The sequence below is a fragment of the Denticeps clupeoides genome, chromosome 6 (genome assembly GCF_900700375.1).
Source record: "Denticeps clupeoides chromosome 6, fDenClu1.1, whole genome shotgun sequence".
Classification (NCBI taxonomy): domain Eukaryota; kingdom Metazoa; phylum Chordata; class Actinopteri; order Clupeiformes; family Denticipitidae; genus Denticeps; species Denticeps clupeoides.
Window position 1 is genome coordinate 23,075,969 of NC_041712.1, and position 14,524 is coordinate 23,090,492.

The following is a 14,524-nucleotide window of genomic DNA, read 5'->3' on the forward strand; positions in this document are numbered from 1 at the left end:
AGCACTCGCAGCGCCCAGTGCACACACTTCAGCTTTAACGTCCCGAGGCCTCGGGCCCAGCGGCTCCGCCCTCCATATGTAACCCGAGAAGGCGCGGCCACGTAAACAGCGCTCCGGGCAACCGCCTTTAAACACTCGGCCAATCTTATAAATAAAGTTTGGCCGAATCCGATGCTTTGTGTGCTCTCCGCCGGCACGCTGGTGTAAACAGAAACCCAAGCTCGCCTCCCTGCTCGCTCGGAGGATAGATTAGCAGCTCGGCGAGCGGCGCCCCGGACGCCGCTTTTCAAATAAACCCGCCGGCTCTATAGGGCTGAAAGCAATTACACGTACAGCGAGAGGGATGGATGCCGGAGAAGCGATTAACTGGGTCCGCCGGCGTTCACCCACGCGTGCAACAGCTTCATCGGCAAATGAATAACGTCACCCCACCGGCGGCTATAAACTGTGGGACTTTTTTATCTGAAGGGGATATCTGAAGGTTTTTAGTAATATTCATCAGGATCCCAGGAAACGAATGTCTCCGTCTCTCCAATCTGCATTGGAGGTAGTAGCCTCCAGGGTGGTAGTAGCCTAGCGGGTAACACACTCGCCTATGAACCAGAAGACCTGGGTTCGAATCCCCACTTACTACCATTGTGTCCCTGAGCAAGACACTTAACCCTAAATTGCTCCAGGGAGACTGTCCCTGTAACTACTGATTGTAAGTCGCTCTGGATAAGGGCGTCTGATAAATGCTGTAAATGTAAATGTAAATGTCGTGGACTCTCTGAATGTTCTTCAGCACCTCGACCACGAACGCACACTGGAACGAAACTGTTGTTCTATTATGGACGCCTCGCAAAAAATTTGGAAAGTTGTGACCGCGTTCGGCCGCTTTTCCCCTCCCCGCTCCCTTTTGATTTCGGAACGCTCCCCTTCTGGCCGTTGTTCGGCGCGTAACCTCCCCACTCGCTTCCTGGAACGGCCCCGCGCTTTGTTCCCGTCTGGCATGGGCTTTTTTTAATATTGCCTTATTATTCTTTTAAGCGCCGTTCAAAGCCACCCCAGGCTGGAAGCCGCATACTTTGCGTGCTTTCTGATTGTTCCCCCGCGCGGCGAGCGACGCGCATCGCGGCGCTCTCACCTGGCGCGGCCCGCGACGCGCCGCCATAGAGGAGAGGTGCGTGCGTGTACGTTTCTGCCAAGAATCATAAACTATTTACATGGCAGTACGGCATTGGCCGTATGCTCAGTAATACTAGAAAGATAATAAATACTGGAGCAGGAACTCTTTTGGAATTATTATTATTATTTTATTTTTTTTAAAGACTACAGGCCATTTTTCACGGTGCCTTATAAGGCATAGTGCATGGGGTGTGTTCACAGCATTTGTGTTTGTCTGGATTTACTGGACTGCTTGCTATTTGTGCGGATTTTGGAGTACTTTTTGTTGGCAAGTAATCATTGCTGGAGCTCAGTAGATTGGCAGTTTGGCAGTGGTGGCCTAGCGGTTAAGGAAGCGGCCCCGTAATCAGAAGGTTGCCGGTTCGAATCCCGATCCGTCAAGGTACCACTGAGGTGCCACTGAGCAAAGCACCGTCCCCACACACTGCTCCCCGGGTGCCTGTCATGGCTGCCCACTGCTCACTCAGGGTGATGGGTTAAATGCAGAGGACACATTTCACTGTGCAGCACTGTGCACCATGTGCTGTGCTGCTGTGCATCACTTGTGACAATCACTTCACTTTACACTTACACTAGATTCATTTGAATGTTTTTTTTTTTTTAATAAATTTTAAAAGAGGGAGGAGCCTGTAGGTTCAATTGACAGCTCTAACACACCTTATTTCTGTATGCTTCATTGTCCTGTCTCCCACTACCTGCACCAAGATGCAGATCAGCGTTCTGACGGGCCAATGTGACGTTAGCCTAAATCTTACATAGCACCAGGAAAACATAGCCCCGGTACAGACTGCTTGATTTCTACAAAACTTGTACATGGAGAACATGTGACCCAGTGCAATGGGTTCAGCAACTTGAATGAACAGTGATTCACTTCTCGGCGATCCGTCTTGACGTCAGGCTCTCCAGCGTGGAAACGTACATTCTCCTCTTAGCGTGAATTATTTCCAATTGGTTGTCTTAGAACCGAGTTATTTTTTCCCGCCCGCGCACAAATAATAATTTTCTCTTCCGGCCTCCTAACGTTCAGCCGTCCATGTGAGTCTCTGTCTGGGAGTAGCGCTGTCCCTCCCGTGAACCAAGAGTGTGTGTGTGTGTGTGTGCGTGTTTTATGACTTACTACGGCACAGAAAGAAAGTGTTAATTGAGTGTTCATTAAGTGCTAATAAAGTGGAGTCCAAAAAAGTTTCACGAGGATTCTTTAGCAGTGATGCGGCCCTCGGCAGTATGTGTGTGTCGGGGGGGGACTCGTGTGGGTATGTGCGGTTACGATTATGGTGAGGTCGTGGTGGTGAGCGTTGGCCATTTGTCTCTGGTCTGTCAGAAAGGGCACGGTACGATCTGCGTTTCAGGCATACTTTATGAATGAGTCTGTGAAGCGTGTGTGTATGACTCAGGGTGAAGGATTAGGCGTGTGTGTGTGTGCGTGTGTGTGTGTGTGTGTGTGTGTGTGTGTCTTACATTAAAGGATATGACTCAAGGCCGATTGTCTGCCGGATAAAATCAAATGGGTGGGATCTGAATGGCCCACTTAATTGATTTTTTTCCCGCCTAATGGTTGATTGACGGGGTGAGTCACCAATAAACAAGATGGCCGCAGAGGAAGCGCGCCACAGCGACTGCGGTATGGCCACATCCTCAACACGTGGCCCAAATACGTGCCCGTCCAGTCGTGGTGAACAGTGCCATGCCGGTCACTCTCTCTCCTGCTCACTGTGGCCATGAGTCACCAGCCAGAGTGGAGAGGCCAGAGCTCCGTGGCGGGCGCGGCCACACCCACCCGCCCCGGCGAAAGTTTCCTCTTTGGTGGGTGGGGCTCCGCACGTCTCGAGGTCGGCATTAATCCATCAGGGAATTTCACAGGACTGTGCCAGTCCTCCCAAAATCTCTGGCTTGGCGCAACCACCGCATTCGTCACACTGCTCGTCATCGATGTCGGGAATGATCTTGCCGAACAACTTTATATAAAAAAAATGAATTAAACAAGGCAAAAAAGACAAGCTTCAAACCTTTTATAAATGACATGTCATAGATATATGGGGCAGTGGTGGCCTAGCGGTTAAGGAAGCGGCCCCATTGTCAGAAGGTTGCCGGTTCGAATCCCGATCCGCCAAGGTGCCACTGAGCAAAGCGCCTGTCATGGCTGCCCACTGCTCACTCAGGGTGATGGTTAAATACAGAGGACAAATTTCACTGTGTGCACCGTGTGCTGTGCTGCTGTGTATCACATGTGACAATCACTTCACATCCGATATGCTAATGTTTTAACTGACCTGGGATTTTTAAAGGCTCTATAGTGTTGTCGAGAATTACATCTGTATTATATCTTCCGTACGTTTGCAGAAGGAAGCGTGTAAACACACAGACATGATTTGGACACACTGGTGGACAGCAGTGTCACTATTGGGTGAAAGGTCAATTGAGAACCTGTCTAGTGGATTGGATGACTTGACTTAGTCATGCAGCAAATCGAATCAGCCGACGCGCTAAATACGTCTTCTCGCCGTCTGCGCTCCTTCTCGGGGTTTTTTTTTTGTTGCCGGGCCAGGGACAGAGCGCTCGTTTGTGACTCTGGGCTTTTGGGTCACCGCTCCCGTGCTATGGTGGGTAGATGTGCGCAAATGGTGCTGCGCATTCCAGTAAATTTCCTGTTTTGAATCCATCGTTTCGCTGTTTCGCTGAGCCCTTTATGTAGAAGCGGCGCCATTAGGGCTATGAGGTCTGTGTCTGGTCACAGCAGGACCTCATTCCGAATTGACTCTACTAGCTTATCGCCGGCCACAGCCAATCAGATCTCGGCGGCGCTGTACAGGTGCGGTGGCTTTTAAAACGGAGGTGGCTCCGAGTGGAGTGTAGCAGCTATTATTCGTGTTTTTTTTCCTGATTTATGAAATAGTTTTTGAATATCAGGCCAACAATTCAGGGCAGTTTTCCTAATTATGGCTGCCTCCTGCCTGTTTTCACAGCTGTTTGTTTATTTATTCATTTATTATTTCTTTTTTTTTTTTTTTCTTTATTCCTGTCAGAGCATCAGAGCAGGAAACAAAGAACACATAACCTAATTATTCTCTGTCACTCACGGCATAAATGTAAATGCAAAGTGTAAGACCACAGAGAGAAGAACCGTTTCTGGGTTATTACCTGCCATAATTTATGCAATTGTGTATGGTTTACGTGTCTTTATACATAACCAAGCATGCCTTTTTCCCCTAATGATTGAATAATAGATTGGAATAATAGATTGTGAACAATAGTTGCTCCAGTAGGCAGCAATGAGGGGGAACCATCAACTGTTGATTTCATTATATATAACATTACGAGGCATGAGAACCATGTCAGTATAACTGACATTTTGTAGGAAATTGAGACTTACATATCAAATGAAATCCCTTGATCAACTTGCAAAATAATGTTTTGTTATTACACAAAATCCCAAATTACTTAACACTGAATGCGCAGGAGTAAAATTAAATATATTGTTCACTATGCATACTATCATTTATATGTTTTAAAAAAAATATATATTTTTTTCAAATATGATAATTAAATATGTTCACCATAATGACCATAATGTCTATGTACAGAATACGTCAGTGGCTGGCAGTTGGACAGGGGCATTAAAACAGGGCAGGGAGGCGACACTCACTCTGGCTGGTGGTGGGGGGCATGGCAGGGCATGTAGCTCGTGTGTAGAGGTATCTAGCACTTTGGAATGTGATATTCGCTATAAGTAAGTTGGATCGATGGATTACAGCTGACTGCAATGCTACCTGTTGCCAGTAGCGACGACCAGCTAGTATTATGGCCTGTGGCACCCCATCACTCGCTATAACCCATATTACGGAGTACTGTAGCTACTCGTGCGGGACAATGGGCTGCAGAATTCGCTGTAACCGGGTTCGGGTAAATGGGCCTTCGTCTGAAAGGAAATCTGTAAGGGGCCGATAAAGAGAATGGGCTCCTCCATGTGAGGGAGGGGTCAGAGAGTTCACTCTGAAAAGACCAGCTTTTCATCACGGCATGATTCATTCTGTGTGTGAGGATTTGTGAGGGTGATGAAGACAATTTGTGTGTCTCCCTATAGACCTGTGTGTGTGTGTGTGTGTGTGTGCTCTTTAATTGTGAGTGTATATTGGGCGGCTGAGTGAAGAAGACAGAAATGTGTGTGTGTGTGTTCTCTGGTTCACTGAGGTGTAGTGCCCTCTTACCTCACTGCTCAGGCATCCCTGTACAGCGGGGTGTGTGTGTGTGTGTGTGTGTGTGAGAGAGAGGGAGGGAGACAGGAGAAAGCGAGGAGGCCTCACAGGGAGGGCATTCATGGGCCTGCTCGGGTGGGATGGACCAGACTCCAGTCTCCTCAGACTTCAGTTTTCAAAGCCGTTCAGAGAGGAAAAAAAACTAAAAGAAAGCGAACGTTGAATACGAAAAACAGGATTCTCATCAGATCGCATGTTTATAGCATGTGTAATTAACATGTTATTAGCCTTTACATGCATTAAATATTTTATATTTAGAATATGTCGTTGTTGACGGTTATGGTATAACATTTTCGTCTGAGGTTTGCATTTTTACTTAATAATATTCCCATGTCGCCATCATTTCTGCATCCCTCTCTCTCCATTTCTCTCTGGCCCTTCGTTCTTTTTTTTTCTGGCAAACCCCAGACCTCCTCTGTACTGACCAATCCCCTTTTTTCTGCCAGTGACCCCCACCCCCCTCGCGATTCCTGCCGCTCTCCTTGTCGAGGTCCGCTCCGTCGCTGCCCCCCTTGCCGAGGCCCCATCTCCAGTATCGGGTGGCCCGGTTCACCGTGTCCTTAAACAACCCGCGCCGCCCCGGGAAAGGGGCCCCAGTGTGGGGAGGCCCAGATCAGCCCCCCCACCCCTCTCTCTCTGGAAGCGGAGAAACTCAAACCAGAGCGAGACACCAGACCCGGCCCGGCGTTCGCGCTGCGTCCGCTAGGGATGCAAGAGGCCGCCGAGATCCACCGCGATCGGACCCACAGATGTGTTACCGCTTACGTTATTTTAACCGCGGTCCGATACACAGGGTTCGTTTGTCGCACGCTCGCGTTCAGGCTGCTTGCACAACGCTCACTGAAGGACCGCATCAGTCACCTTAATCTGCCGAGAGATTATGATCCTGGAGTTTCAAATGGATTCTGTCACCAGAAGTAAAAATAAAAAAAACCCCACAAAAGTAATAATACGGTAAAAGAGAAGGTGCTTGCAGAGCCATCAGAAGGAATATTAGTGCAGGGCGTTTAATTTTGCTCCGTCATCGCGGTTGTACAGCGTGCTCTGGAAGGATAATGAAATTGCCGGAATTTCGCCTCGAATGGAGAAGCGGACAAGGGGACAAATAATGGACGCAGGTTCGGACCTCGCGGCGCGCCGAAGGCGTTTTTTCTTTTTCCCTTTTTCTGTGCGAACAGGCCAGACTGAGTGCCATGGGGCACGGTGCCCAGCACCATCGGGGTCACCCTGACCCAGCGGGACAGGCGGAGGTGGCGAGGTGTCTGGTGTCGTGCGTGACTCAGCAGATTTCCGAGCGGCCCGATCGCCGCCGTTCGAGAGCGTGCGTCGCATTTCTGCAGGAATTCATTGTCGGGGGGGGGGGGGGACACACACACACACACACTCCTGCGTCCGTCCCGTACTGCAGACAGACACAGGTGCATGCTGGGAAGCCGGTTAGCAGGGGCCGGGAGGAGGCGGGAGGTGGGTGGGGGGGGGTAACGGACGTGGCGGCGTTCCAGAATCAATTGGCGGTGTAATGAGATGGCAGGACGCCAGGTAACCATGGCGCCCGTCCGCCCGTCCTCCTCCTCCTCCTCCTCCTCCTCCGGAGGGTCTGTAAATTAAACTGAGAGAATGAGGGGCAGAGAACGAAGGCGAGAGAGAGAGAGAGAGAGAGAAGGGGGGTGGCGGTCTGGTAAAAGGGGCCGTCTTGAAGAGCAGGAGTGGAAGTAAAGAGCAGAAGAAAGTGGAATAGATGGAGATAGAAGGAACGGGAGGGAGGGAAAGAGGGCCGCTTTTACCCAAAGTCTATCAGTCCAATTTAAAACAAACCCGAGCCCTCTGTTAAAGTGAGAAGGGAACGGACCCCCCCCCCCGATCGGTAGCATTTCGTGGTCCGCGGCCGAGCCTGGCGTGGGAAGTGCCGTTGACCGACCGCACCCCCTTTCCCACTGACCGGCTGCAGTCAGGCAGTCTTGCCGTTCGATACCAGCGTGGCAAAGTGGCCTTTGCCATGAAAGTCCCTGTGTCTGTCCCGGTTCTGGGTCCTGAGTCTATACCGTCCCCGTCCCCCTCCGCCTCCCCTCTCCTCCTCCGTCCTGTGTGGCGTTCTTGGCCAGATTAGAGGCATTAGTCAGTCTAATTTCACTGTAAATCCGCACTTCTTCATCGCGGCGTCGCCGCGCCCGCGGGTCTCCTGCCTGGCTGTCAGGCGAGATGTGTTAATATCGGCCGCTTGGCAGCGCCGCGTCAGCGATTAGCACGAGCGCGTCGGTTGCTGGAGACGAATCGGAACGAAAGTGTGATTAATATAGTAATTAGCGTCTCCTTCCTCCGACGCGGCAGCTCCTCCTCTCCTCCGGCCTCCGGCTCCTCTCTGGGTCTGATGCGTGCACTTGGCCTGATGCCCCAACGGGACTCTGATAAATCCTGCCCCGTTTTACCGCCCCGTTTTCCGTTTATTTATGCTTTTTCTTCCTCTCCTGCTTCCCCCTAATCTTATTAGTGGTGCTCTTGGTTTTTTCCTTTCAGGAGGCTGAAGAAAATGAGGTAGCAGCAGCGTGTCATCTCGCCATTGTTTTCTTTGTTGCTGTTGTTTTTTTCTTTTTTCTTTTAATTATTACTAAATATGGAAATACAACGTGATTGCCCATTGCAAGCTGCTTATCATGCATTATAATGCATTTTAATTATATGCCCTGCATTACGATCTAATAGAATATGAGGCTTATGAAAGGATCTGTTTCATAAATAAGTTAAGCAATGAATATGTGGCTGTTAAGAGAATTAACAAGATATAAGAAAAAAGGAAATTAAGGATCCATTAAATATATCCATTATGTTATTATTATTATATTATATCTCCAGTAAAAAAAAAAAAAAATCTTTATTGCTAGAAAGTGGTTGCTTTGAAACCTCTTTAATTCCCGCTCGGCTGCTTTTCAGTTACGGGTGCCCTCTTTTATTTTATTATCGGGTGCGGCTGCAGCCCCGGCCCCGTAGCAGAGGGGTAGCTGGTTGCTGGGACACAACACTGCTGGCATTTAAGGCCGCGTCTTTTCCCATGGATCTGTCGGTGTGGTTATTGGGCAAATGTCCATTCCAAGGCACCCTGTGAACAGAACGGGATTTTTCTTGCTGGATTTCTGTTTTTTGCTTGAATGTAATGTTTGTCTTATACCTTAACATTTTAAAGAGAAGTTGTATAAAAATTGTAAAAAATGCATAATACTGTTAGGGTATAATTTATTGTACAATCAAATTTCATTATGGAAAATATTAAACAAATGTCTTTGTTTTCTCTCATAGGAGATTTTACCCAATTTTTGAATTATTACTATTTAATTGCAAAATCTGTGATAGTTTTAGGTTGTGTGAGTTTTCATTTGATGCACTATATACCTGGTATTCCTGATATTCCCAGTTTTAGTGCAGCGTGTGAGACATCTGGGCGTCTTTTTCCCGTCTCCCCGCCGGCCTTTGGCCTGCTGGCCTGTTAGTGTGTTGGGTGTGAGGTGCGACGGCGTGACACAGCCTGTCTGAGGGGCAGATTAATAGAGGAGAGAAGGGTGCTGCAGTCATACATGAGGGGAATATCAGAGAGAGAGAAAGAGGGTGAGAAAAAGCAAACTCGGCCAGAAAAAAAAAACATTTTTTTTTCTATTTATTCATATTCGTGTGTATTTTCACCAACTGCAACACTTGTGATAATTGTTGGAATTATATTTAATACTTTTTTTTTTTTAGAACCATTTTGAATGGTAATATCTCTGGTTATATTTTATATTCCCACTTCAATCAAACTTAAGATCAACGGAAAAGAATGTCACAGCATGAAATTAAATGAATTGGTAGTAACTATATGTTTTTTTCCAGTATGTAAGGAGATGGGCCTTTCAGACCCCCACTAGGCATACACTTTTTAAAAATTAAAAAATCATACACAAATACAGGAATTGGCCTGTGGCTGGATGGATATTACCATTAGCAGTATCGAGTACACAGCATTTTATGAAATAGGTATATAAATCATAGCTGTGCATTGTGCCCAGACCCCTTCTTCCCCTGGTTCAAAATGTTAGCCTATTAAAACCATAGCATTTTAAAAAACTGAATTATATTGTTTAACAGCACTTTGCTCGAACCATAGAAAGTGGCACTGGAGTGCATCAAAGCTCTGATAAAACTTTTTTTTTTTTTTTTTTCTGACATTATTTTTGGGAACTTATGGAAATGTTCATGAGTGCAGGTCCCGAATCAGTGACTCAAGGAATGCTATTCCCAGTCCTAATCCCAGCAGCGCAGCTCCTCGTCCTGTGCAGGGAGTATAAACTCGTCTGAATACTAAAGCACCGAAGACACGCTGGTGAAAAACATGCTGACAGGAATATTTTAACACCGCGTCATCGGACATTCTCGTCTCGTCTGAGTTTTCAGATGTTGTGAGCAATTGTCTCTATGTAGACTGGCCAAGAGAAAAAAAACAGGAGTCAAAACGACAGGGCTTTCATGCACCACGTCACATATGCATGCATATGTCATCAGGTGGTCATTTCGTCCATCCAGGGCTAACATCTACTCCTGCTCTCAGGTAAATGCTGCGTAGTGCACACGAATAAAAAGTGAACGAAATGAAAGACCATAGTTCCATTTGAACGGACACAGAAAAAGAAGTATCCCGTGGATTTCATGTTGAACTCATATTCCACAGATTCCTGGCCGTTCTACGGTTACTCTACCAAGCCTAAACAAGCCCTGATGCTGGTTGAGGGTAAACAGCTTGGACTGTTTTTTTTTTTTTTCTTCCTGTAAAATCTGTTCCTTGTTGCGGTTTTTTTTTTTTTTTTTCCATTGACGGCATCAATTTTTATCATTGATCAGATTTCATGTAATATCAAGTATTAGAACCCCAGTGTGGATTGATTTAGAAACTCAGGTCAACCATTTAATTTTCCCGTTTGTCAAGGACAACTGTTCGGCTCTTGTACAACTCTCATACTATATAATGTAAAGAAGTGCAGGCGCGTTGCGTTACTCAACAATAATTTTGCATAATAATCCCGCTCCTGGGTTCACACGGCACATGACCAGGCGGCATGTCAGCATTCTCGTAACAGCAAGAAACATTCTGGAAAGCACTTTCAGACTGGAGGTGACTGGAGGTTTTTTTTTCTTATCGACGTCTCGGAATGAAACGTTTGAGTTTGGAGCAAAATATTCAGGTTGCAGAGCGGCGGTGGTGCTGGATGCGCGGCGTTCGGTTTCTTTCAGCGGCTCAGATTTCACTATCGCTGCTGCTCCAAACGGCCACTCCCTTCGGTACCGTTCAAAGAATCAGCGAGCAGCTGTGTCCTACAGCGGGGAATAGTCTTCGTCTCGCCCTTCTTCCTTTCCCCACTTTTTTTTTTTTTTTCCCTACGTCTGTACCTTCATCCCCATCTCCCGGTTCGAGAGTGGGCGAGCGAGCCGAAATAAAAGCACCGACGCCCGGGCCGATCCGGAGCGGATCTTGGCCGTCCTACAAGCAGATGTTACTTGTCATTTGTTCGTTGAGCAGGCAGCTGCTTAGCCGAGCGGGGCTTTCGATGCCTTGCAGATGACTGCAGACTCTCTCGGACTCAATGTTGTCGCCTTTTCTCTCCGGCTGCCTGGTTTTTGTTTTGTTTTTTTTAACCGCGAACGTGACAGCGCCGCGCCGGACCCGACACTCGGGAGTCGCCGCCAAGCCCTGCTTTTGTGCACAGAGAGAGACTCTGTCGGTAAGTCACGTAAGCCGGCCGGAGAGCCGTCTTTCGTCCGACCGTGGAGTATCGGGACGGTTTGGCCTGCGAGGGACGGCCTTGTGTTTGTGACGTCCACTAAATACGTCGGGGAGGCTTCCGCTTTTCGGCTTGAACTTTGCAGCAGACTGAGCTCACCCCATTGGTTGGTCGGTGAGGTCATGTGGCGATTGAACCCTTCTTTCTTTCTTTCCGCCTTCCTTTCTTCCTTTGTGTCTCGTTCGCCCGTCACTTTGTTTCTCAGGGGTGTGCCCGTGTCCTGTTGCCCCCTTTGTTCACCCCGTCTGTTGGGGGCCCCACTCCCACACGTTGGCATGGCCACATGGGCACAGGGACAAGAGGGCTTGGCCGAGAGTCAGACCCGCTCATTGAGATTCGATTTGGGCAGGACGAGACGAGACAGAGACAGAGACAACGTAAAAAAAACCCAAACTCAGTCTCGTCGTCTTCTTTTGTGTTCGTTTTCGAGATTTGAGCTTTGAGTCTCTTATAATGGAACAGCAGGACCGCAGTCACGATTCATGACATGAATATCAACGTATCTTCTTTTTTTTGGTTCTTTTAATTGATTTCTTCTGACGCGTTGGACGTTGGACAAGCGATGCCGCGTTCGAGACGCAAGTTGAGGAGCCGGGGAGGAGTGCGGCGTGCCGGAGCCCCGCCGGGGTGAAACGCGCGGCTGCCGCACCAGGACTGCGGCGTCTGTGTAGTCGAAGACGAGCCCCCCCCCCGGCCACCTCACCCGCCGCTCTCCGGCAGCGTGGAGGGGACACGCCGGCGGCACCAGATCCCGGCCTTTCGGTCAAATTCCACGCCGGGCTGCGCGGCGTCCGCCGACGACACTTGGCCCCTGCGAAAAACGCGGCAAGATACTGAGCGGTGAAAGCTAGCGTGGCGCTACTTTGCGTGTGGGAGTTACGGTCTGGTCTGGACACTGGCCGTGTTTGAGAGACATCAGACAGACGGACAGATGGCTGCCGGTGGGATGAGATGTTTGGGTCTCAGGGGTCAGGAACACGTTCCACAGCCAGACAGAATGACCAACTGACTGACTTAGGCTGCGACAGACGTGGACAGGGGGTTGGACAGATTGAGTCAGGGACCGAATTAGACAAACATATCATCAGGCTAAAGGGATAGACGAGCCGTCGACACACGGGACGGCGCTAACCTTTAAAAAAAAAAAACCAGCGGGCATCGTGCCACTGCGTGCCGGGCGCGAGAGGTCATTGCCGGGCAGAGCCGGCACTTTCATCTGGCGTGGACGGGAGAGGCGAAGAGCGGGATCGCAGGTCAGTAGAGGTAGGGACCCCCCTTCCCGTTGTTTTATACGGCCACTTTCCCCCCCCCGACTCTTTTTCTGTCTCTCTCTCTCTCTCTCTCTCTCTCTCTCTCGTTCCTTCTGCTCATCCATGGCCTCGGCCATTTTGAAGGAGGTTAAAAAAAAAAAAAAAAACGTCTGCTTTCTCTCTCTCTCTCTCTCTCTCTCTCTCTCTCCTCGCTCTCTCGCTACGTGGCGTGGATTGGACAGAGACTCGGAGGGAGCGGCAGAGGAGAGATCTGCGCTGCTGGTGCAGGGAGACATGGCATGTTTGCAGAGAAAGAAATCCGGTGTGAAAGCAACCCTTTTCAGTCTTCACTTCTCTTTTGAGTGTTCAGTTCTTTTTGTAACTCTGCCGTTAGGCTCCTATTCTTTCTTTCTGCCTTGTGCTCTCTCTCTCTCTCTCTCTTGCTTGCTCCCTCCCTCGCTCTCTCCTTCCTTCGTCACGAACTTTAGCTCTATTTTTCATCTTAATTTTTCAGACGCTCTTCCTTTTTTTTTTTCCTGTCGTCCCCCTTGTCTAGTTGCATTCATGGGAGTTTTAAGACAAAAAGGAAACGTCCAAAAATTTGGCACCGCTAAGGAGAGTCAGAACCGCAGCCAAGGACCCTGCTGGGATCCAAAAAACCAGAGCACAGCGAAGCGCCAAAAAAAAAAAAAAAAAAAAAAAAAAAAACACCACCCTTTCCTTCGCATGGTCACAAATTCCACTTTCTCTGTAGCCAGGGCAGAGCAGAACCTCCTCCTCGACCGCGTTCGACCTTTCCGCCTGCTCCCTCTCTCCCACGGAGGCTTTCTTCAGACCTGTTTCGGGGGGTTTTCGCCTAACGGTAAAGCGTGCACGGGACGGCCGGGCGGGAGGGTCGAAAGCGCCCAGGGAAGAAGGGAGGACGCCGTCTTTTAGGCACTTTTGGTCGGTGGCTCGGCGCGACGGCGCGGTCCTCTTTAGTTCAGGAACACCGCTCTCGGCCGTAGCTTAATTCGTGTACGGACACGACGGACGGTTCAGGGTGTTGAATTGGAGCGGTAAGCGCCTGTGTTCTGTTCTAATGTGCCCTCTCCTGTCTTCCTCCAGGGCTCTTCATTATGGGTTATTCTACTTTTTTTTCTCTTTTCTTTTTTTGCCTTTTATTTACGTGGAATCGGCCTACCCCGTCCCTCAAGCCTGACTCCATTTTGATCGCAGGTGAGGACCGACCGCCCTGTCGCGGACGCAGCGCCGGTCGCCAGCTTCTGCGATACTGGCCCGCTGGTATGGTGTCTTTTTCTTGCTCCCTCTCCTCCGACCGTCCCCTCTCCAGCACCCGTTTTCTGAATTCGGCACACCCCGAAAAGGCGTCTCGCTGGCTGCGCTTCACTTGTACGTTTTGGCGGCGCCCGCCCCGACATCACCCAGATCGCTGAGACAAACGAACCGCTGGCTGTTCGCCGTGGGTCTGGACTGCCCTCCACTCTCCAGTGTTAAAATTGATGGACCCGGACACGTTACCGTTTCTCTGGACGGCCGGCCAGCACGTTGCTAAGTTGCACCAATTCCATGAGGGAAGCGGCTAAAGGTAGCGGCTGGGCGCAGCGAAGGGGTGCATTTCTGCGTTTTTATGCCATTTTTGCTGTCACTACCCGTGACGTTTGGCACGTTGAGCGCAGGCGTAAGCGCATTAGCATATATTTCAAATTTTATTTCACATTAAACATGCATCCTGTAAGCAACATTTAGATATTTCTGCACGCACACCTTAAACTCGTCCCCCCCCCCAAAAAAAAAAAATGGCAAGAATTTAATATTCGCTGTTATAAACAGTTCTAAAGATTAGCACTGTAATATTAGCACAGCGACGCTGTCGTCGTTCACGGCAGTGCTTGGAACAAGCTGCTCAATGTTGTGCTGGCGATGTTTGGTAAAATTGTGGAGGGAGTGGCGCATGCCTGGGATCAGCTTGTTGCATGCTGGTGTTGCGTTGGCATCCCTGCCCTTCTGGGACGAGTCCTTGCTGCAGTGCACATCTGCGGACCTCCACGTC

The 14,524-nt window shown here is 49.2% G+C and overlaps 1 long non-coding RNA gene across 1 annotated transcript; it reads right to left on the minus strand.

Annotated features, from left to right (window-relative positions):
• Positions 1–8,374: 8,374 nt before the first annotated feature.
• Positions 8,375–13,741, minus strand: LOC114791804 (uncharacterized). The gene is made up of 3 exons (XR_003750042.1): positions 13,655–13,741; positions 8,805–8,974; positions 8,375–8,514 (listed from the first exon to the last, which is right to left on the minus strand). It is a non-coding gene; the product is annotated as an uncharacterized LOC114791804 (long non-coding RNA).
• Between the last annotated feature and the right edge of the window lie 783 nt (positions 13,742–14,524).